A 26,199-nucleotide genomic window follows, 5' to 3' on the forward strand; every position below is an offset into this window, starting at 1 on the left:
AGCTACTTTATAGTAGCTATAGGAACTACTACTTTATAGTAGTAGTTACTCTACCGAGGAAAACAAAATTCTAAGGCAGGTGAGTACTCTCTTAATTTTGCACAATGTAGCTATTCAAATACCTAGAAATGTAATTTCTCCTTTGAAGTAAAAAAATATCTGGTAGGAAACAGGATGATCTCTAATTAATCAACAGATCACAGACATATTTGACAAGTTCATGAAAAAACATCAAATACTTCCACAGAAAATACGAAATCACTTGAATACCAGAGGGCTCATTTCTTCTGTGTTCAGAGGCAATGTGTGAAGGAAAAGTCAGAGACGAAAATACAGTAACATTCCTTAATTTTTGATATCGTAATATTTGCAGTTTCTCCTATGTATCATATCCGCTACATAGATAATACTTCTGAATTATTAAAATGAATGTATCTAGTTAATATGCAGTGTGGATTTAAAATAAATGTTTTGAACACTTCTATCTTGTTTTCTCCTAAGAGTGATTTTCTATCCCAAAGACACATTATCACTTGCCTCTATTAGCTTATTGTGATCCAGTAGGTTTATTAATTAACTGTAAATTGTCTTTGCTGAGACAATTTAGAAATTTACAAATTTACAAATGTATAAAAGACAGATTAGCTTTGGCACCTAGAAAAGCAAAATCATAATTTAAAACTTAACTGGAGGTGTCTAGTAATTTCTTATCATCAGAAAGAATTTCTATTTGGGCATAGATGTTAAAAATACATTGTTTTTCATATTTATGAAATATAAAAATAGAAACACAATCTTTTACAAAAAAACTATAATAATACAACATATAGGAAATAGAATATAAAAGTAAAGAAAGTCATTCTTTAAAGCAGGAAAAAAACGCTTTATATATACACCTACACCACTGATATATTATTCATCTTCCATAATAAATGAGAATAATCACGGGGACAAAAATAGACACAAGAGAGAAAAACCCATCAGACACATTCACAGTCACAGATTATACCATAGCTTAATTTACTATTATATAAGGGAAAACTAAAAAAAAAATCACAGCTGTTCTGAAACTTAATCAGCAGGATCATGTGAAAACTTCATTGTAGAAAGAGATTTTTGTCCTGTGTTGCATGAAGATCAGAATTTGGCCTAGTTGTACCATTAAAATTATGAGAACCACTCTGTCAAAAAACAGAAGGTACATAATCTTACAAATTATTTTTACAAATTACTTAGATTAGATTTTAAAATAACCTCAAGTATTTTGCCTTCCATTAGTATCTTATCCTTGCCAAGGATGACACAAACTACCTTTGGCAACAGTAAATGAAGGGATCAGATGACATTCCAATCTGCAAACTAGATCACATACTTTTCTTCTTTTTACGGAGGCAGTGAAGATTAGACTATAATTACAGATGTTACAACCACCTCATAGTAAACTGTTAAGGTAATACTTCACTGAAAAAATGTCCTGATCTGTTTTGTGTTTTTTTTAATATATCACAGAATCAATTAGTACCGAATATTAATCCAACTTAACCAGCAGTTAGCTGAGGTATTTCAACAATCTCAGAGAGCTCACACTCACATATGCCCTGTGTATGCTGGTAACAACTATCAGTCAGTTCCTCTTCTGCTCTCAAACACAGTTCAGGGAAAGGGATGCTGGAACAGGAACTGGTGACAGAGCGACTCTGACTGCAGAGCTTCTGTTTCTAATTCACTCATATGTTTCAAATGGGCCACTAAGCGTGGAAATGGGCATTATGCTTGGAAATGCACTGAACAAAAGGATTTTATCTTTTGGCCTATGTATTCCACCTGTAAAATGACAAAAGTAATTCATTGTATACTTTATATTTGTATGTGTAAACAATAGACAGAACTATTTATAAAATGTATATAGCAATGATAACAACCTCATACAGATGTTTTCATAATAAAAGTAACAACAGCACTAATCAATAATCCTATTGTTAAACAAGAATTGTAATTGCCACTGAGGAGCTGCCTGGAGTATAAATACAATTACACATTATGATTCAATACTGAACAATTTTCATTCTGTGTTTGGGAATCAATGAGAATCTTTGAGGTTGGAAGGGATCTGTGAAGACCATCTAATCCCCCAAATCAAAGGCATGGAATGTTTTGAGGATATACTGAAGTAAGCATTGGTTTGTTTCTCATCCTGCCTCTAACATCTCAGAATACTATTACCTGATCATGTTCCTACCATAGAATGACCACTGAAGAAAAGACTGATCTTTCATCTACTAGTAGCACAGTTGGTTTTTGTTAAAACATTCTGCTATTGTTCAGCAACCTGTTACTGCCTCAAAACTTAAAATAATTTTGACTCTTTAATTTCAAATTCTGATTTGGTTTTGCTTTCTGGTAGTTTGTCAGTGTACATATCACTACATTACATTTTCTCTTTTAAAAATACTCTTTCTCAGTCTGATGTGATTTCTCTGTTTCCACAGCAAAGATTACAGGCTCATGAAAGGACAAATTCTCTCATCTCTTACCATGTTGTATTTAAATAAAGCCTTACTTTCACTATCCTTCTTGTCCCTCACAGAAACAGCAAGGTCAAATTATTTCACATTACAAATGTGAAAATTTGAAAAATTCATGGTATTACTGTTCCCTGATGAGTGATGGCTAAGACTGAATTATTTGGATTCTCTTTCACATTGCATAACTCTATTAAAAAAACCAAAACAACAACAACAACAACAAAAAAAACCATTCTGCAGGTTCATCTAGCTATCCAGAATTTCCTAAAGGACGTAAATCTTCAGTACCTCATTCAGGGCTATTTTCTTGTTTCATGATGGTTCCATGCTGAAAAGAATCTGACTGCCAAATAGATTAAGTCAACATACCACATTGTAGAAGTCTTGGTTAGATTTTATACTTGGGATTTTATGGAAGTGACTCAATTGTTCCTACTAAGACAATAGAGCACACAACTTGTTGACATAGTCTGAATGTGACATATAATGTGCACATCTATTTCTCTTACTTATCACCTAGGGAAAATAAATTAGAATGTGAGATTGAAATTTGATACCCCAATTCTGAGAAAGACTTCTGGGACACTCAATGAAGTAAGTTGATTCAGAACACAACCATAATGTTTTAAAAAAGGATTACTGTTTTCTTTCTTGAATAACATGTATGTATCACCCAGAAAAATTCCTTGCATGCATGAACGACCATACAGCTTTTGGAGAGATAGTTTCCACCCATGTAAAATGGATTAATTAAAGACATGTTGATAAACCACTTTTTTACTACTCCATAGGGAATAAGCCATGCTTTTGGCACTTTTTACAGAGATATTTTCTTATTCTATCATTGCTTTAAATTGCCTGATTTCTTTTGACAGGTATTTCTCCGTTCCCAATGATAATTTCATTTCCCTCCTCTATAAAAACTTCTCTATTTCTCCATTCCTTACAAAACAAAAAGTGTGAGCAACAAAACAGAAAATAACTTTCACTGCCATGAACCACCTTTTTCAACACATTCCCTAGTGTCTGGCTGTGAATGGAGTCAGTAACAACCATGAAGAATAAATACTACACAAAGCACATGGCGAGCAACTCAGAATAGAGAAGTTTTAGACCCATCTCACACAGGTATGGAAGACTACATAGGCTTCAAAACAGAGTGAAAATAGCTATACTTAATATGGGGAAATTCAGTCACAGCCCAGGATGCATTTTTTTCCAAAAGAAAACAGGAGGAGAGCTTCCCCCTCATCCTTGCAGAGGAAGTTGCATAGTTCAAAAAAGCCGTGAAGGAGCACCACCAGCTGATTCAGAGTGCCCTCTCCCAGGCACAAAAGGCTTTCTGAGAGGAAAGTCTTCTCACATCACGTTCAAATGTGTCCCTTCAACTCCTAAATGTAACAGGAACAGCTTGAGGTGCAATAGGTCTGAGATAGACTGGGAAACGGGACAGTGCAGTGGAAGTTTTTACTGGTTGTAAAGCTTTTAAATGTCTTATGTATACAGTTTGCATGAAATTTCAGTATAAATACTACTGATATTTTAAGCCTCTGTGTAAACATTCCTAACTTTAACACTGCATTATATTGATTTAAGTCATTTTTAGCTGGCTTAAACTAAATCAAGATATGACACATTCTGGAACATGAATGTCTACACTGGGGCTTACACAGAAAGAACTGAAGCTATGAGTCATTACAGGGTTTCAGAACAAATTATATCTGGACGTAAGTCATCTTCATATACTCTGTGAAAGATGCTATTCAGTGAGAAAGTCAATATAGAATTTCTTTCCCACAAAGAGGAGAACAAACTTCTGGACACAGGGAATGACCATATCATAATTAGTATCTATGTTTGCGTATACTGCAACTATTTCTCACACCACGATTGGCAAATTTCAATGATTTAATTTATCAAGACAGAAAAGTATTGAATCAGAAAAGTAAAGGTTGCAAAACAAGAAAATATTTATATTTATGTTGCTTAAAAAAAAAGCTTCATGCTTATTCATCAGCAATTGAAAAATATAAATCACAGAATTTATTTGTAAAATTCTAGAATTCACATACATCTGAAAACCTTAGTCCATACCTAATTAAGGTGAAAAAAGGACTATCCTATTCTCATAAATATATGATACACATAATTGCAGTATAAATAAGCAACATCTTACAATTAGATTAGGCTGAGTTTATGGAATTGGTATTGTATTTTACAAATACTTGGGAAACAGAATTTGAGCCTCATAGTAGGATGATATTATAAAAAGTATCTTATTATCCCTTCCTTACAGTGTGCTCAGAATTAAAGACAAGCTGATGATACACAAATAACAATTTATGAATGTAAGACAGGTTCTTATCATTGAGAAAGTCAAAATAAACCATGCCATCATTATTTAAATATGAGTGAAATGAAAAATGAAACAAGTAAGCAAGCAAGCAAACAGAAAAACACTTGAAAACCTATAACTTAAACTGCTACAGAAATATATATTTCTTATTGTCCTTTGCAGGTTTACAGATTTAGTTCTTGATATTTTCTAGTAAAATTAACCGATATGTACTAGAAATAGCATAGCTCAAGCAAACATCAGTCTATACCTTAATTTTCTCAAAAACTTTTGATCCAAACAGAGGTTTCTAACTGGATAGAGCCAATATATTTTATATTCTCTAGAATTCTTTCACAGGCAGCATTATAAGGACAGTTGCCATGGGGTTCTGTTTATGTTCAGTATAATTTGATTTATTTCATTATATGCAGTTCAGAATGCTATATAAAGGCACTTCTTGCAAATACTGCCTTAGGTCATTTTACCCTCCAGAGATTAATTTCAATTAAAAGACATTTTTCACATCATAAATTAACAGAAAACACTTTTGGTGAAAGAACCATATTGGGTTTTTTTAATAGTATTTATTTATTTTAGCAATAAGGTATGCCTGTAGTTACATACTAAAGTAAAGGAAGAAAAAAGTTTGGCTTTTTCCCAGAGTACCCAATGATTTACAATTCCTTCCATCTCTGCCTAGATTCGTCTATGAATAGAACCTGCCCTCTAAGTGTGTGAAAACACATATATGCCCTTCTTTGAAAATTAAAAAGATTTAAAAAAGCTATAAGAACAATAAAAATAAAAAAAAAAAATAGCACACAAACCATAGCATCTACTACAATAGTTTCATAAAGGAGAGAGTAAAGTTTTTATCACTCCTTTGTCCATAATTTTCCCTATGTGTGAATCATTATTTCAACAGCTTGCAAACTATCAATCACAAGTTATGACCTATGGAACAGATGAACTGAGGTGCTCTGGTTTTGGCTGGGATAGAATAATTTCTTTTCATAGTACCTCTATGGGATTGGGTTTGGATTTGTGCTGGGATGTTTTGAAGACACAGGGATGTTTTTGTTACTGCTGAGCAGTGCTTACATAGAGCCAAGGACTTTGCTCCTTATCCCACCCCACCAGTGAGGAGCTGTACACAGGAAGCTGGTAGGGGACACAGGACAGCTGTCCCCAGGTGATCAAAGGAACATTTCACACCATATGTCATCACGCTCAGTATATTAGGGTGGAAGGAAGGGGTTGGCTGGTGAACATGATCAGAGTGACGGCATTTGTCTTCCCCAGTAAGCTTTGTGCTTACTCGGGAATGTGGTGAATGGATTCCTTGTCATGGTTTACTTGCATGCATGATTTTTGCTTTATCTGTTAGACTGCCTTTATGCCAACCCACAAGCACTGTCACTGTTGGGATTCTCTGCCCACACTGCAGCGTGCAGGGTGAGGGAGGCTGTGAGCAGCGCCGTGGTACTTGGCTCCTGGCTGGAGTTAAACCATGCTATGAGGATTACACATAACTGCCCTTGGAAAAATGAACCTGAGAAAAGATCAGCACACACTGCATCGATCCCTGCAGCAATCAGCAGAAAACGAACACACATTGACCAATGAGTGGAATAATCGCTTTGTTGACAATCTCAGAGAAGTTCAGCCTCTGCAACTAAGTGGATAGAGAGATAAAAAGAAAGACATGATAAAAACAATCCATCATCTCTGTTTGCTTTATATGATCATCTCCCATTAGTCACATACATGTCCAGATGGCCACTGATCAAGGATCATATGACACTTCTGATCACAGCAGTTTCTTTGCCCTCCTGTCCATGGATAATATGAAAATATTCCAGTCATTGGAAAAGTATTTCTACTTTGTAAAATGTTTAAACATTTTATTGTATTAATTAATATTGTTCACCCCCCTTTACATCTTAATTAAATTCAGGAGAAGTCAGCAAATCTACAGTGGACTTATAGTCCCAATTTACACTTGCAAATATTGTAAGGTCCCATGAGCATTATATAACCACTGATAAACCAGTTGCACATGACTTTTCTAAATACATATATCACATAAGGAGGAAAACAAAAGAAAAATAAAGCACTATCTGAGATGGATGCAAAGATGAAAATCAAGAAAGTATTACATACCCATTCAGTGACTAGATGGAAAAAGAGACAAAGATTACATTTTCCTGCTGAAGTAAACTTGAATTAACCTGAAAGTTAACCTTGGTAGGACATTAGAAATTTTATGAACTGTATTAAAGCATAACCACTTTGAAAGATAATAAAAGCAGCCAATTTTATTATTTTTTAAAATCCATAACAAACAATCAATAATACAGTGACATGATGTTTTAATCACTGCACTATTGAAAAAACAAGTGTGGAGATGCGTTTACAGCAGTAGAAAGCAAAATAGTCTCGTGGAGGGATAAAAAATTTAACTATACATTGCTTCTTTGTATAGAGTCCATTAATCAGGCAGAGGTGTCAGAGATATTTGGCATTGAAGTGGCTGGGCTGTGCAGTCTAAATATCCAGCATTATCATATGATGCCAAGAAATAAGATTATTCTATCCTCTTCATTCAGATGACTTTCTAGGAATTTAAGTAGATTCACATGGAAAACCATAACTTTCTTTTGTGATAATTGCTTTAATTTCTGATTTGAATGGGCAAAAGCCAAAGTCTCAAGAAAATAAAGAGTAAAAGAAGGAAGATCAAAGATTTTTATACTATTTACTAGCACGCACAGACATATCCATATACACACACATATATGTGCACATATATACATATACATACGAACATTTAAACATATATACATATATGCATATATATATGTGTATATAGATATACACACATGTACACATACAAATATTTGATTCTATTTGATTATAGAAGAATAAATATTAAAGTTACTCAAATCAGTGAGAGAAATGCTCCCAAGAACTGAAGATCTGAGAATTTTCAGAAAAAAATGATGAGATAAAAGTAATCCAAGACACAGATATATGTGAAAGGTAATACAAAGTAATGTAGTTTGACTGAAAGGACATTATCCATCCCTATCTTGACAAATATTTTAAACAAGATAATACCTGGGGTTTATTCATGCTTATAAGGTCTGATTGTTTTATCTGTGTTTATTCAAGTACCTGAAAATGGAGGAAAGAAATTGATGACATTTACTGGTATATCCAAGGTCCTTCACTTACTAAGTAAAAAGGATTTACATTAAATAGTGCAATCTTATAAACTGTATATGGAAGGATTAAGGTGAAAAGTTTAATGCTACTAGAAGTTACTGGACAACTGAGAAAACATGACCATGATGAATCAGCTGGTCTTGTTCCACTTTTAATGCAACTGTATAAAACCTAATCTGGACTTCAGTAGATCACAATGCATGTGCAAGGAATATTAATTCAAGCTGTAGAAGATAACAAGATCATCATCAAAAGAACAGAATCCAATCTTATAAGAGGAACTGGAAAATGCTTACCTCATTCACTCTAGAAAAATGAAGGTTAAGAGAAGATACAATTACAGTCTATAAATGTATTGGCTTGTTAAAATTAGAAAGACACAGAGAACTTTTAGTCTAAAGGGCAATGTCATAAAATCAAATGTGCATACTCTAATGCATTTTTTAATAAAACCAGAAGAAGACTTCTGAACATTAAGATGGTGCATTTTCTGTAATAGATTTACACTCTGAGAAGTGGGAACAACTGTCCTTTCAAATTTACAGTCAACAAAATTCAGGGAATTTTGTTTTTTAAGATAGGCTGAATTGATTTTAAGAAAGGAAATGCATGATCTCGTGATCTTGTAGAAGAGAGACTCAGTGTCAGTAAGGTGTATTACAACAACAAAATCAGTTTTAATTGATTTCAGGCTCTGATCAGCTGTATTGTCACAGGAATCATCATGACCATATTCACATACTTCACATTCACTCCATAAGTAATTTCCAAAAATACACATTTCTTCAGTTTGAAAATCAGTCAGTGACATAAGCCACTTAGCATATTCTATTATGATGCCCACGATTACCCTTAAAGTACAGCATTTGCTTTGGAAATCAAAAATCTTTATGACGCTTACCTTTCAGAAGAAAAACAATGGTGGTACTTTAAGCATATATAAAATATAGAAGGTCTCAAAACCAGCCAGAAATCCATGCAAAAATTCAGTCCTACAATTATTCCTACTTGTAAGGCTGTTTACTTCAGTAGCTCCTACCATTAATCATTCCTCATCACCCTGGCATTACTGACGGATTTGTTAAGGGTGGATACAATGATATGCACGCACATTGAGTAGGTGTTGCAATATTCCAGACATTTTCTTTTACTGATTACACGACAAACAAAAGTTGAACACAGTAACAAAGCCTTGCTAGGATTTGTTTATTGAGGCTTTTTTCTCCTCTTTTTTCCTTATAAATGCTTCCAAATAGTGGCACAGCTGAACTATAGGAGAAACTCCAACACAAAGTAAAAAAGACACCAAGATTAGCATGAACAACAAATAGGCAGAGGGGGAAAAAACAGACTGGAGTTAGAAACCTTTTCAGATCTGCAGTCAAATCTTGGTGAGCACTAGATATAGGCAAGCCATGGTATCAACATTCAATGATTTATTGATTTATCGCACTAAATATTTCTCCTCAGATAAAATTGTGAAGGCCATATTAGTAACTTCTCAGAGACAACATACAAATAGAAATAAAGGTCCTATTTCCCTTCCTCCCATGGAATTATTTTATATTCCATGTCAGGGATTCTTCTTATTGATTTTGCAAAACTAAATAGCTACTCCTGTCTGAATCCAACACCCAAAGGAAAAAGAACCTTTGATTTATATAATTGGGAAGAGAATATAAAAACTTTGTTTGGGGAAAAATACCCCAGGTTAAATAAAAACACATATATTAAACTGAATGAGAAATAACTCACTTTTAAACATTAATGAGATTTAACACCAAAGCATAGCAACACTGACAAACCCCTCTATTCCTTATGTCTTGATTTCTTCACCTGTATAGGGTCTAGATCTTGGTTAAATACCACAGTGAGAAGAGTTGTCTGAAGCAGATTACTCAAAAATACAGTATATTCACTTTCTGAATATATTGATTGCCATGGGCAAAAACGAGGTGATGAAGTGTGTTAAGACTTCTCATGTTGTGGAATACTACAGGAAAATAAGAATGTGAGCTAGAATGATAGGATGGCAAGGAATGAAACAATCTGAGGTGTCAAAAAGTCCTGCTGTGTCAAGGATAGTTGAATTAAAGCTTTCTCACTGCCCCAACAAATACTGCAACAACAGTCCCTGGAAACTGTTGCATTATAAGACCACTGTCTCCAGTTATTTAACAATTAAAAGCCAACAGCAATAAGAAAAATCTCTCTTTGCCAGTATAGAAGTTAAAGATAAAAATAACCAGGATCAGATTAGTTGTTTATAATTTATAACCCTTTTTGGGGAAAACTAATACAACTTATAGATACGATACTTGAAATTCCAATGACAAAATATAATTGCATGTTTGTTTTTCCTCCTGAAGATAGCAGAACTAGGGAAATCAAAGGGTGACAGCTTTTTTACCATGTGAGTTTCCTATCCATTTTTCTCTCAGAATGACTCCAGATTTCAGGAAATTAGAGATTATAGAGACCATCATAAAGAAAGAGTACGTTGTAAACACATGTGTAACAGCTAAATCATTAATTTGTTTCATTTCCTTAATACTGGTTGAAATATTAACTCCCATTACATGCTTCTACTTAGTTTCTGGAGGACACATTCATGACACAATATCAATATCAGATACCTTTCTTTGATAGGCAACTCATAAACTTCTTCACTAGCAGAAAGAAATATGCTCATTCTTTTGATGGGCTTTTCTGTCTTAATCTTAAATCAGAAGTCCTCTCCTCTTGCTCTGAGAATTTTTGAAATGACCATGTGCTTGCCCTTAACAAGAATTCTCTACAGAGTGAAGTGAAAGTTAAACCAATTTTGTATTTTAAATTCACTCTGCCTACTGAATCAGCTGAGAGATATGATAGGAACGGTTTGGAATTAGTTCTTTGATATTGATGCCTGACCCATGCAGTGGGACAGGGCATGGCAACTCTATATGGTTTTGAACATGTAATTACTAGCAAGTTGTTATAGGTATATTGTGTATATAAGTTTAAAAAAAAGGATAGAAATGCTATATCAAGAGGAAGATTAAATTATGATCAACATAGTAAAGGAAGATAAATATTAAACTGATTAGTATGGTAAATGGATTTCATAATTCTTATTCTAAAATAATCATCTAAATTTGTAGAGGAATCCAGCTCTAAAATCTAACTATGTTAGACTGTATATGCTCAGATTTTAACTCATCTGTAGGTATCATACATTGCTGTATGCATGGTATGCATATGTATGATATGTGATGGACAAACAACTTTAACATTTAAAGACGTGGAGAACTTCTACAAGATTTGCACATGAAGAAGTTTTGTGAGGTACAATTTTCTCATGACAAGAAACAGAAACTCTGCTAAACAGTAAGAGAAAAGTATTTAGTATAGTTTATTCTCCATTATTGCTCTTTAACATATTCTGCTGAGAAAAAAAACAAACAACAAACAACTGATAACAAACTTTTCCACATACTACTGAGAACACTCATCAGTGTTTAGCATTTTAAATTCTCAGCATCAATGCTGACAATATCACTGAGTCAAATATTATGGCTAGATATCTAAATGCTGAATAACTGCATGACTAAATACATCTGTATTCATTAAGGCTAAATCAATGATAATCAAAATTCTTGTTTGTGCAGCAAACAAACTGCTACTAGAATTATGGAGAATTTTAGATCTTCACGAATACTTCTGTTTTCATACAGCATTATGTGTTATCAGTTCTGTTGCAGGACTTGTTTTGAGAGATCAGATATGATAAGTGGAACTGACTCAGACTGAGACATGAATTTGTGTCTGAAATGACAACCACACACTCTTGCTATATTTTCTTTGTGGGATTTTTTTTCTTAATATGAAGATAATGAGCAGAATTTAAAATCTAATTACCTAAACTTGAATCACTGATTTTGCATATCTAGAAATACTGCTACAAAATGACACCAAGACAAAAAAGCATAACAAGTGCGTCTTCAGTGTCACACTGAAACACTTTGGCTAGATCTAACCTATTATCTATTTATTGCACATATCCTTACATATCACAGAATGACTCACAGAGTTAAAATAATAATTTTAAAAATATCTGAATTTCATGCTGGATTGACAGCCCTGGAGAATTAAATTTTCTCCTCATCGGCAGTGCAGAAACAGTGTCAGTAGATGTACTACTAGCTCGTTCTCATCACCACCCACTTGGAAGAGACTATTGTTAAAGGCAAAAGATTTCTTAACTTTACATGACAATGCCTGCAGCTTTGAGTCATCTATGGCCTCTTTTGAAGGGTTGATAAGCACCTGCATTTAAAACTGACTTTCAAAGAAATTAAGGGCAACTTGAATCTATGGAAAGCAGAAAGACAAAATGTGCTGAAGTGATGTACCTCAGATTCTAGGATCCTAAATTAGCAGTCATCTGCAAATAAAAATAAATCCTATGTTTCTTAAGATCACAAAACAAATTCAGTCAAGTAATTTCTGCATCTGTGCTAAAGCAAACACACCATTCACTTAAGCAAATGAGCTGGTATCACTCTCTTAAAAATGTGGACAAAAATAATTTGAAGAAAAATATCTTTTCTTTATCTCAAGAGCAGGAATTGCATTACTACTAAAATTTCCATAGAGAAAGTGCTGTTGTATTTATCTATTTTAAGATTAAACTTTGATTGATATAAGTATTTCAAAAGTATACACCTATATAGATGCAAAGACATATGGCATTACTGTTCTGTGAAAAGGCCTTAATAAGATAGCAATTGCTCCTGCAAATGTAAAATGATTTAATTATAATCCATATAATCTAAATTGAATAGTTTCTGTTTCAAAGACTCACTTGCATGGTGCTAAGAAGCTTGGTAATTTCAATTAGAAATAATATACAGCTGTCATGTTTTCTTTCTGAATCATGAAACTATCATAATGAAGTTCTTAGATCATTTTACTGTAGGGCATTATTAGTATCACATATCATACAAAAGAAAAGCTTAGAACAGTCTTAAAGATCTACTTACCTTTTACCATGTTTTTAGACACTCAGTCTCAAAAGAAAAATTATTGGAAACACAATAATGCCTTAGCTATAGTCAAAACAGAAGAACTTATGATAAAAAGAAGAAACATGCAATAATTATTAAAAATCAAAAACTGTCAACAGATATATGAATGCCAACAATCCAGAAGAATGTTCCTTCAAAACAAAAATTGAATCTATAATGATTTTCTGGCAGGAGTTGACATTTTTATGACGACTGCTGTACATAAACAGGATTCATTTAACGTCAAAGCACTTCAGCAGCCTAAATTCATTGTGCATCATTTATAGAAGACTTTAAGCTAGACTCATATGCCTCACATAAAAAAAATTTAATCTTCCTGTAAAAATTATGTCTGTATAAGCTTATGTTCACATGCCTACAGAAATATGGTTTCATGTGTACAAGTTTGCATTACACTGACAGAGAAGCCCATGAGACTTTGGTCACTCTTCGTGGCTGAGCCCCTGAAGCAGAAGTGAAAAAGACAAGAGAATGGAACATTACTAACTCACCAAATACTGCCATGTGTTTGTATTTAAAGTTATACCTTGACTCAGAAAAACTTGAGTCAATATTACATGTTTATACGTAGCTTAGTAAGGTCAAAGAAGACCTAACAATTCAATGGTACCTGTTTGGCACCTCTAAATTCTAAGTTGGAAGTGCAAGATCATTCCTTTTAGATTCCAGATGCTAAGTGCAGCTGACTGGCTGCTGTGTGATAGCACTCAAAGGAGTGCCAACAGGAATGCACACATTTCCCATGAGCAGCTTTCCACAATCATCTTCTGAGGTCTTTTCTCCAACTACATGAATCATAAGCGTAAAAAAGTAGTTGAGGTGCCTGAGAAAGGACTGGTGGAATGAATATTTATTAGAATTCACAAGCATCCAGAATTAAATCTGGGATTCCTTTCAATGCATTAATGGTATAAAAAGACCTGAGACCTCATTAGTGTCCTGCTTTCTTGGGTTCTGAAGAGCCTGCTGGAGGGGCTATTGCTAGCAAAATATTGCAAGGAATGTATAGATGAAATGTGAGTACATGAAAACTCATGAGACTCTGTTAGATTGTTATCCATACCTGAGAAAATTATGAGAGTTTTTGGCTTCTTCTTCTATTTTTTTTTGTTTTGTTTTTGTGGTGGTGGTGGTGGTGGCGGAAGGGGGCCCTAAGGGGCAATGGGACAAGGAAGGAATATTCATTAGCAACAGAACAGCTGATCCTTCAGTGAAGGAGAAAGAAGATATAAGAGATATGACTAATTATGATTAAGAAACCTGCTAGGCAAATGAGATAGAAACATGTCAACATGGTCACTTGAGTCAGAGATGCTCAGAACTGCTTTGGGGTACAGGACTAAGAGAATATTCAGGCCCCAGTCCATGCTTACACCTGAGGGGAAGAAGCAAGAGGAAAGATACGCACACATAGAAAAATCCAAACTTCATCTGAAACATGCTATTTATCCTTACTGTCATTATTGTTGTGACATGGTCTATTGAATAACTAAAAAAACACAGACATCTGGGGTCAAGGTGTATGAGGCATTGTTCTACCACACCCTCAATGTTTGATTCATAAATTATCTGTAGAGGGAAGAGCACCACCTACTGAATCACATATGCCACTAATAAATAGATTATAGTTCTCTTTAAAGTTTTGTTATCCAATGGTGCTCAGATTTTTGCAAAAGCAACTAATACACAATTAATTTTGTTCCAAAACAAACATGAAATTTGATCTAGTTTAGGCCAGGCAATTCAGTCCACAGCATTTTCTTTATAGTCTTTTCACATCCTGTTTGTGTCTCTGTTCTTCCGGCATTCAGTAAACCATTTTTATATGAAAAAAAACCTTCAGATACAATGGATGCTGCTATAACTTTTATTTAGTTTTAAAAGTTGATATGAATTTCTAAACTTCTCAGAAATATGCAGCTGAGGTGTAAGTCCAGGGGCTGGGCTTGCCCAGCCATGACTTTACAACAGAGGGGAAAAGCTCTAGACTTGCAAACAGACTTCTCAATATATTAAGAGGAAAGACAGGTGATACTGGAGATACCTATAGCATATACTCCACTTTCACAACCAATCAGTTAAACTAACTCTGACAATGAAGCATGAAACAAAGACTTTTTTTTTTTTTCTTTTTGGCAGGAAGTCTAGCATTATCCCTCATATCCTGGTTTCCTCTCTGTATATCCTCGGATCAGTCCTCTGTGAAATTATTGACCAAGCACATTATTAATGCAATGTTTATGAGGAGGACATTTAGGGACTCGTGAAGTCCTGGCAGCTGTTTCTTACAAGCTTAGGGAAAAATATTTCTGGATAGATTCCAAAAGCAGAGCTTAAAGCATTTTTTAATTTTTTTTTCCCATGCAGACACATTAGAGTCAGCAACACATTAGAAGGAAGAGTATTACACTGACATTCCATGACAAGCAGGTCATGGCTGGATGAGAGACTGAAGAGTTTTGTATCCTCCTACAAATTCAGTGGTTCATTTCCTAATCATGTCTCCTCTTCAGCCATTTCTTTCAGTTCCTGGTACTGTTTCAAAGTTGAGGGAAGAGTATGCTAACAAATATTGTGGAAACACTCAGTGGATGAGATGTGTAGAGTTGAAAAGGAAAGACAAGGAAAAGATCAATCCATTTGGCAACCTTGTCACTGCACTTGTTATAGTTCTCTGGAAATCAAGAAGGGAAACATTCAAAACAGAACTTTCATCCTGGTCAGCCCAAATGCAAACCTCTGTTTATTAGTGTATAAACTCTTTTCCACTATAATCTAAGTTTGTGCCCATGTTACTTTTCTCTGACGCTTCAAGAACCCAAAATATTTGTGGAATCCTGCCTCTAAAAATTAGGTTAGCTCTTGGGAAATGTGTCACCTTTTTATTGGTTAAATGAGTTAAAGAATGTACATAAAAAAAAAAACAAACAAAAAACAAAGATAGGCACATCATCTTTGAACAAGCAGCATTACTTATCAAATATACATCCAAATAAAACCACTATTATTAATTTAAAATGCTGTTAAACAGAGTAATTGCTGAAAATTCTCAGGAATGAGCACCTAGAGACTCAAGGGAAAATTTTAGGCCTCATTAGTTCCACAGTAACACTACTATTGGCTTAATGGAATCAAGGCCACTTCAGGTTTGAGCTGTAGATCAGTCCCTGAAATCGAAGAATAGATCTCTATTTCTCTCTGGAGGGGTTCATTTTTCTGTGACTCCATACTAGTTTTAACTCATGCATAACATTGGCTAAGACTTTTAAGAAACCTATTCTTTTACAGGAAGGAGCTGTGACAAACTACATAGCCTATAGTCAAGTGAGATGTGAAAGGTAAAACTGCAGAGGTAAAATAGAGAAGAAAAGAACTATGGGGCATCTCAGGTTTTAAGAGAAAAAACACTGATGCAATAAAATGTATAAATACCTAAGGGGGAAAATAGAGTTCAAACATGGCAATACAGGAACATCACAGGCCATCCTATTCCACACAGCCACAGCAACTGACCCTGACCCACCCCACTTGCCTCATCGAGGATGATGAAGCATGTTAGTGGTCAGCCTAAGCTTATTGCTAATTCCAGTTAATCCTTCATGTCTCAGACAACAAATTACTGCTTTTTACCTTTAAATGGAGCATATCCTGCTCGTCCTCTCTTTCTATAGAGCAAAAGCCATCCAGACTGGTCCAGAGAATGAGGCACTGTCATCAATGGACCTTTACCTGTTCTCTTGTTACAAATTATACCAAGCTCTTCATGTCATGCCTCACATGGCAAAAGTTTAAATCACCCATAATTCCATCATAATTCCATCTCAATTTTTTTACAGTAACTGCACTACTTTTGATGAAAATTGTAGCATAATTTTTGCAGATTAATTAAGTTGTTGTAGAATAAATACCTCATGAAACTGATTTCCATTATTTGAGCCAATACAAGCTCAATGGTGCCATGCTAAATGTACAAAAACAACAATGTAAAAATCTAAGGCATTTTTCTACTACTATATTGTTTATTTTCTTTTTGACTTGAATTACTAGAGGAAAATTTGGAAAGGAGGAACAGCGATGGATGTTTACTTTTAGTCTAAAACATATAACTTAATAATATTTTTATAGTGTGAGTCTCTATATTTTTCATGTTGTTCTTCCTTTTCACTGAAACTAACAAAAGACATTATGAATACTCAAATATGAATCACTTATTTGAACAAAGCACATATATAAATGGTCAGTAATTTTCTTCTATTGTCAAAAGACAAAGGCTTACAATTTTTCTTTCATATAATACCTTTTAAACTGTGTGAATTTCATCATGCTCTTTAAAGGGCAGGAGAGAAAGGGCTGGAGAGAAGCACATAATTCCAATACTATATCCCAGCACTGAAATGGATTGCTGCCAACTGTAAACATACTTAATTCATGTCTTGTTATAAGAGAAGATGAAGGCTAGTTGTTAGATACATTTATGGCACCATACAAATGTTGGCAGCATTTTACAGAGCTGTCACATTCACAAAAGCGAAAACAGAAAATATGACATTTAATACAATTGCTCCCTTCCTATCTACAGAAAAATATCTCAACCACTTTTAACACTAATTTTCTGATTCTCTGAACTTTGCATAGCAAATATCAGTACTGGAGAGTAAAGTCTGTTGTACTAAGCTTCCTCTCCCGAAATCATCCACACTGTTGTGAACTAAGTTGTGAAAATATTTCTGTGAGCAGAATAGGGGGATGGGGGCTGGCAGAGAGTAGTGAACATTAAAAACCATGGTCTAATAACTCCAAGTGATGAAACATTAGTACTTCCACAATACATAGAACAGACATAAGAACTACACAATGATTCCTGAATTTGAACACTCATGTAAAATTTCTATCAAAATATATGGAAATGTATTTTACAGAGATTCCAGCTAATTATAAAAAATGACATTTTGTTTCTTTCCCCAACCTCAAATTGTAATCTAAATTAACAATGCATAGGAATCTTCACAGGAGTTTGACCAATTTAACAAATTATGGAAATGCCCACAAATCATCTATGTAGCTCTTGGTCACCATTGAAGGCCAATACATAGAAAAAGAAAACTGTGCTGGTTTTGGCTAAGGCAGAGTTAATTTTCTTCCAAGTGGCTAGTATGGGGATGTGTTTTGGATTTGCGCTGAGCAGAGGGTTGGTAATACAGAGATGTTTTTGTTACTGCCAAATGGCACTTGCAGAGTTTCAGAGCCTTTTCTGCTTCTCCCCAGCAAGGAGGCTGGGGATGCCTAAGAAGCTGGGAGGGAACACAGCTGGGACAGCTGACTCCAACTGACCACAGGGATATTTCAGATCATTTGGTGTCATGCTCAGCATATAAATCTGGGGAAAGAGGAAGGTAGTGTGGGGACCTTTGGAGTGATAGCGTTTGTTTTCCCGAGTAACCATCGCATGTGATGGGGCAGTGCCTTTTTTGGGTGTGGCTCAACATCTGCCCACGGGAACAGTGAATTAATCCCTTGTTTTGCTTTGCTTGGAGGACAGCTTCTGCTTTACCTATTAAATTATTTTTAATAAAAAATTAAATTGTCTTTATCTCAACCCAAAAGTTTATTCTCTTTTGCTCTTCTAAATCTCTCCCACATCCCCTTGTGTCTGGCTTAGTTGCCAGCTGGAACTAAACCACAACCCAAACAAGAAAAAAACCCCAAACAACAACAACAACAACAACAAAAAAAAAAACAACCAAAGAAAAATAAACAAGCACAAATGAATTGCCATTGCCTGATGTTAATGACCATTGACCAAGACTACTCACTTCTAAATGAATCTGCTATTTAAGGAATGCATGTTTTTTGTACTGAAGCCTTCAGATTTTATTAAATATAACAACAGAAGAATCTGCAGCATCCCTGATTATATAATGTAATGCCATAGAAATTCCAAGTACAATATGTATTATAAACTACTTAATGCCTTCACAGACCAACACACTTCAGGATGATCTAAAAATTCCCTACAGAAATCTTTCATTAAATCTGTGTTTCTTTTTTCAGCCTATAGAAATAATTTGTTATCAATAATTTGGAAACAACAAATCTACTTCCTTTGTGCCAGGATAAATTTCCTCTAATTTTTCTCTAGGAACAATAGTTATGTTGCTCTATGAATATATAATGCATAGCCCAGACTGTATTCTAATGGACAGTCTCTCTTTAATGGGAAAAAAAATATTGCATCAGTCAAATAAAGAGGTAGCCTCTAACTTGCCTCTCTCATGTAATACTGGACAAAAATGCTCCATTAGAAAAATCCTATGTTCCATAGGGATTTAGTTGGGTTTTTTTCCTCAAGTGTTTTGGAGGTAAATACTGTATAGAAATTACATTTCACCATCCAAAAAGTCTTACTCCTGACATTAATTTAGATTATGAAAATTAAATAAAAATAATTTTGACTTTTTGGCAGACTGGCACCTTTTCAGGATAAAATACTCTGCTAAAAAAGACTAGAAAATTGTTCATGAATGTGAGCAAATGCATTTTTTGAATAACAACATTACCATGTTTTTGTGAGCAAAAGCAACATGATGCTTTCTCAACAACATAATAATTTAATTAGATCAATTTTAATTTAATTCTTTTAACTTGAGAGTTGCAGTACTTTCTGCAGGCCACAGAAACACTTTAAGACAACAAGAGCCTATACAGCTTTTCTTGTCTTTCTTCCAAGGCACCAGTGAATTCAATTGTGATAAGCAAATCCATACCACATACGGTCAGAATTGTGACATTTCTTTCATTAATCCATACTCTCATAAATGTTGTGATGGTGGGCTACACCTTTCACTCTGCAATGTGGAATTTCATTTCAATGCAAACTTGCATCTCACATCAAATGTCTCATTAAGCATATATGATTCATAATTTTGATTACCATTTTAATATTCACCAGCTCTCTGTATAAATTACTGTTCCAACAGCAGGATAAACCAGCAGTTTGCTATACTAAAAAATTTACTCATTATTTTGAAATCTGTTTCATCATCCTGTTTCTGACTCATCTGTTTATACCATCAGAGGGTAATTCACTAACATTACCAGACATAAAGATTGTACAAGCTTCATTTTTCACTTGAACCCTCCCCTGTCCTTTCTATGAAATAGGTTTGCATACATTGCATCCTCTCTTCCATTTATGTTCTCCTTTCTTTCTGTCCTTCATACTTCTCAAATCTTTTTTCCAGTTTGAATGGAGTAACTTTTCCAGCCTTTTTAAGTACAGCTCAAATACAGCCCCACTTAAGCATGAGTTCAATACCTTACTGCTTCAGGAAGCTGGCAGTCCAACTCTGCACAAAGGTTATTATCTCTTATGAGAACTCTTATGTGCACTGCTATTCTTGCTTAATAACATCTCAACAAAAATATCCCTGGGAAGACATAATAAAAGATTGTGCATCAAAAAAAAAAAATGCTTAGCAGCAGCAAAGTGATTTTTTCTTAATGAACAATGTGTAACTAAAATGCATAATTTCATTATCATCAAATGAAAGGAACTTTGTGACTTTCATTAGTACTGTTTTAGCAAATGCAACTTGCTGCAAAGTATTTTCAGAAACCTGCTAATCCTGACAAGTTTTCTTTTATATAATTCACTTTAATATCAATCAAATACCTTGCTAAAAAAATCATTCTTTTTTCTTCTTTTTTTTTAATATAGGCAGGTGGGTGTAAGGAAAGAAAGAAGCAAGCCACATACATGATAGATACAACTCAGTAATGAATGATATTCCTATTGGTGTCCTAATTAAAAATAGTCACTTAGAAACAATCACTGATAAAATCTGCAGGACATAAACTGCGCCAAACTATTCATACATTGTATTTGACATGATAGTCACCAGTTTGATGTATGATTGGCAATAGGAAGGAAAAAAAAAGGAAAGAGGGAAAAAAGGAAAGGAACAACTAACACATTTTTATGAAGGTCAATTATTTTAATAAGAAGACACAAATTTATGACTAGAGAGGGATTTTGAAACATTACCAGGAAAGTCAATGGATAAATACAGTTTCTAAAGAGTGTTTTCCATGCCTGAAGAAAACCTCAAACCACAAATTCAATGTCTGAATTAAAAATAAAATAAAAATGCACACATCACTTTACTTTCCCAGTTTGGATAAAGTATCATGTACTTAGACTGAAGAGATTGAACCCTGACTCCATTTCAATCCAAGGCAAAGCTTCTACTGAGAACAATATTTCTGTCAAGTTCAAATATTCTGAAAGACCTTTATCAAGCTTTCTTCTACTTCAGAGCATTCTGTTGTTTTATGGGTTTGTTTTTTTTTTTTTTAGAGGGATACTAAGAACTGTCTTCTGAAGTCTGTCTTGCAAAATATAAGTACAGACCATTGAAATGTTTCAGTGTTTGTGCAAGTAGGAAAGAAGCACGTTCAAGACCAAAATTGTCAGTTGTTAAAAGTCTTATTTTGTGAGCAGACACTTTAACTTCCACATTAAAGACTCTGCATGAGTAGAATGTACTCTTTATCTCATTATGTACTTAACTCCATGAAAACATTAGAGTTGCTGTGGATGAATCACTTCTGTTTAGCTGTGACATCAATTAAGTTAGGCTGAGTGGGGCAACAGTTTCTTTGCTTGAGGTTAAAATGGTCGCAAAACATCCATTCAAAGTAAAAGTGGCAACATTAATGCCATTAGAGATTCCTTTTATTTAGTGCTTCTTTTATTTCCATGTGTAAAACCAATGCAAAAGAAGAATGCAAAAGAAAAACATATGGTACAGTATTTGTTTGTGGCAGAAGCGATGCTTAATTAATCTCCTATTACTCACCATTAGCAGTATAACACACTTGTAAAATGACATGGATTTTGATGAAAAAACATACTCTTAGAAATGAAATAGCATAATAATTAATCGAGATCAGAAAAATTCACTTCAGTCTGCAAATATTCACCTCAGGATTCAATCTTCACAGTGCAAACAGTTTTATAGATACCTGTATTCACAGATACAGATACATAAACATGTCATGTTACTTAAGTATTAACCACTTTTTAACTTAAATCACAAGAGGCTGAAATCTGTCTTTGGTCAAACAATTGCAAAAAGCCCCTATGACTGTGTAACTTTCTGTTTTCCACTCTAACAACCTCCTTGCTACAGCTTTCCACCCAACAACAGAAGTAGCATGTATGTAATGCTCCTCCACTGCGACTGCAAACTGTTGCATGGAAGGATATGGAATGTTTTAACCCAAAACCACACAAACCACACTAAAGTGCTTCTGAGGTTCACTGAAAAATCGGTCCTATGGCCCAAGAGATAAGAGGACAGAGACTGGTAAAAAATGCAGTTCAGAGCAGCAACACCTTAACTGAAGTCCCTGTTAGTTTCTGCAGCAGTCATTTGTCCATCATCCACTTGTCTTTATGATCTAGTAATAACTTGGGCTGACCATTATGCACCATATGATGACTACATAAAGAAAAACAATTAAAAATGTATTAGATTTCAAAATCAAATATATTCTTTACATATCTGCTTATTATTTATGCTGTCTAAATAACAGTGTTCAAAAATAATATAATTTGCATGAAACAATTTTAAACAATCAATGATAAATTAGTATTATTCAATTTAAATAACTAATATTAGTTGATAATATTAATAGAAAATTATTTGCACATGATGGAGAGATCCATGGAATAACCCGAATAAAAAGGGATCCACAAGGATCATCAGGTCCACCCCCTGGCACTGCACAGGACACCCCAAGAGTCACACCAAATGCCTGAGAACACTGTCTAAGCACTTCTGGAACTCTGTCAGGCTTGGTGCTGTGGCCGCTTCCTGGGGAGCCTGTTCAGTGCCCAAACACCCTATAGGTGAAAAACCTTTTCCTAATATCCAACCTAAACCTCCCATGACACAGTTTATTGTGATTAGAGAGAACAGTTTAACGTCTGCCCCTCCAATGTCCTTTGTGAGGAAGCTTAGGCCACAATGAGGTCTCCCCTCAGTCTCCTTTTCTCCAGGGTGAACAGACCAAGTGATCTCAACCTCCTCAGATGTTTTCCCCTCCAGGCCCTTCACCATCATTCGCCAAGTTACCTGCCACTAAAAATGACCTGATACATAAGGCAAGAACATCAATTAGTCGACTCCACATCACCTATTGTTAATACTACTTTGCATAGCTTTTTCTCTTCAAAACGGTTTTGGCATTATGCAATATGTTTGATTAATACTTGAGGGATTCAGGCCTGCAAGTAAATGTCATGTAACAAACCCTGCTTCAATTCAGATACAATAAAAGTAATATATTAGACATTGTGTGCAGTAAATAAGTTTCATTCTTCAAGGTGACATATCATACCTATTCTAAGGTTTGATATGCAATAATACAGATACTAAAGCAAGTGCACATTATGATTTTCATACAGGTACACTTAAAAAAATTGCTATAATGCCATATGACACAGCATTTTATTTTAGTCCCACTTAAAAACAATGAATTATTAATTACAATATATTTTTAAAACAGCTAAAATATCTAATATCACCCAAGTAAAATCAGTACAGTCAACAAGCAAAAATTATTTCCACCAGCTTTAAAAAATATCTATTATCTCATGAAACAGTGCACAGAGATATAAAACTCACTACAATTATATACCAATGTGACATATATCTTCAGTAAAGAGAGGAAAGGACAATGCACAAAAGAGGTAGCCAGGAGTGAGTTATAAGTCTCTTGATAGATAAAGATTAATTTCACGTATAATAATGATATAAAAGAGCTAACATGTATTATAATGATATAAAAATAACAATAGTTCCTATTGCTACCCTGCCTTTTATCTCTGGATCTCAGAGCATTTCACAAGCACTAATTGAAACAACATCCCTGCAAGGTGGATACATTTTATTGTCTGGGTTCTACAAACTGGAAAATGAAGGCACAAATTTTTAAAACTGTTTGCCCCAGGTCACAGGGCAAGCCATCAGCTAAACCAGAAATACAACTTTCAAATTGAAGTTCCCAGTTCTAATTCTTCTTTAATCCTGTATTCAAAACAATAATAAAAAAATAGAACTCCGAACTAAGCACCTACTTCTGTCATTGAAATCAATAGCAATACTGCTGCTTTCATTGGTGGAAACTCAACAGCACCACCAAACAATGACAAAGCTATACTAACATCTTAACGTGTAAGATGGACAGTCTCCAGATGGCTTCTGAAAATCTCCTAAGAGGGAGACTCCATGACATCCTTTTCCAGTACTTCAACCTATTCCAGTGCTTTTCTGGTGTTCTTAGCAAACTTCCTGTGTTCCAGTTTGTGCCTCTTGCCTCTGGTCCTCTTACTGGGTAATGCTGAAAAGAGCATGTCTCTGTCTTCTTTATAGTCTCCTTTAAGGTATTAATAGGCAATACATTTCCCTCCTGAAATTTGTGTTCTCCAGGCTAAACAGTCTCAACTCTCTCAGCCTCGGTTCATTTTAACCTTTTTTTTCCTGGGGAAATGGGTGCATGAATAATCTAAAACTCAAAACTGCAGAGGCAGAGGACTAGACCCCAAATCCAAGGAGAAAGGAATGAGGCATATAATATATTTTAGAAATAATTAAATGACCCAACAATTCCAACTATCTGAATGCAAACTACTTTGACAATATCAAAGTGACCCCCACTGTTTCCACCAATCATTAGATTATCCAGTCTAATGTCCTCCAATATTTTACATGACAGCAGAGTAGCTGTCTATGACATATTAAGCAGAAGATTTATTCTGTTTGTAGAATTGAACAAGTTATTATTATTTTATAGCCACTTTGAAAAAGTGTTCATGGAAATATTTATTTCAAAGGCTCCTAATGTTTTTTCTAATACAAACTTGGTTTTGTCTTCTCACAACCATATTTTCTTCCTGTGTTCCCTACAAAAATGATAGACATTATTGTTAAAAACAAACAAAAAAAAAAGAATATTTTGAATAAAGTTAAAACAGAAGACTTGTGTAATTTTTGGTTGAATCATCCTTTATTTATCCTGAGAAACAAAACTAATTATTCATACAACCCAGCTGCTATCTTGAAGCACATGCTTTAATATACCAGTAAACATAAGGTACATCAGATTTTTCTTTTCTAAATAAAATATTTTGGAAGTACTAAAGAGGAAAAACCATCACAAATGTCTTAAAGAAAATAATCATTGCAGTGTAAAGGAAATTAGGGAAACAGCGGAGACTAAAGCACCTCTGCCTACAGAATCTTTTTGTATGGTACAATATTGAGCTATTGCATCCTGATTATTCCAATCAGTTCTGATTATTTCAACTCCTACATGTCAAGCATCAGCAGTGCAGAGTATAATGGGAATATCACACAGCTAAACTCAAGAGACAGAAGCAAAAAAAACCACCAAGCTATTTCTTCTCTACAAGGAAAAGCATTTACTGTACTGGAAAACACAGAAGTGCCTGTAAACAGATATGCCCATTAAATCAGTTAGTCAGCAAGGTCCCTTTCAAAAGAGCAACATGGAAAACATCTTCTCAGGTTTTACTTAACTCTCTGTTCAAAGGATGGATGTTGAGCCTCAGGGATCAGCTGGCGACATGAAAATCTATCTTCCAAATCACTCGGGTGTTTTTCAGTAATGAGTTCCCACTTCCCTATCCCTGAAAGGCATGGCAAATAGAGTCATAGATCAAAGCAGCACATAGCCGAGTGAGTACAGCTATGGAAGCTAAAATGGCAAGGGCTGCTGTGTGGTAATGAAAAGGGCCATCACTAAAGATTTACTCTAGAATTCAAAACTGTCACTTTCAATTTGAAACAAGGGATCCATTAGCTTAGTGCACTTTTTATTGTTATTGATTTGCAATCTTTTACTTTCTTTTAATTTCAAACTGTCATTGAATGCACAACTGTTTTTTACTTCATGGAATAAGCATTGATGATTTTGCTTTCAAATAATTATTCTCAAACCACGTTTTCTTCCT

General features: G+C 34.5%; 1 protein-coding gene across 9 annotated transcripts in view; it reads right to left on the minus strand.

Annotated features, from left to right (window-relative positions):
- LRRC4C (leucine rich repeat containing 4C) overlaps positions 1-26,199 on the minus strand; it is a 485,253-nt gene that overhangs the window by 204,758 nt on the left and 254,296 nt on the right. The window contains exon 4 of one of the 9 annotated variants that reach the window (XM_038137116.1): positions 8,993-25,875. The exons of the other annotated variants lie outside the window; for them this stretch is intronic. The gene's annotated coding sequence lies outside the window, so the exon portion shown is untranslated. The remainder of the gene's footprint in view (positions 1-8,992; positions 25,876-26,199) is intronic. 9 annotated transcript variants of the gene reach the window in all.

This window comes from Motacilla alba, chromosome 5, assembly GCF_015832195.1.
Source record: "Motacilla alba alba isolate MOTALB_02 chromosome 5, Motacilla_alba_V1.0_pri, whole genome shotgun sequence".
NCBI classification, from domain to species: domain Eukaryota; kingdom Metazoa; phylum Chordata; class Aves; order Passeriformes; family Motacillidae; genus Motacilla; species Motacilla alba.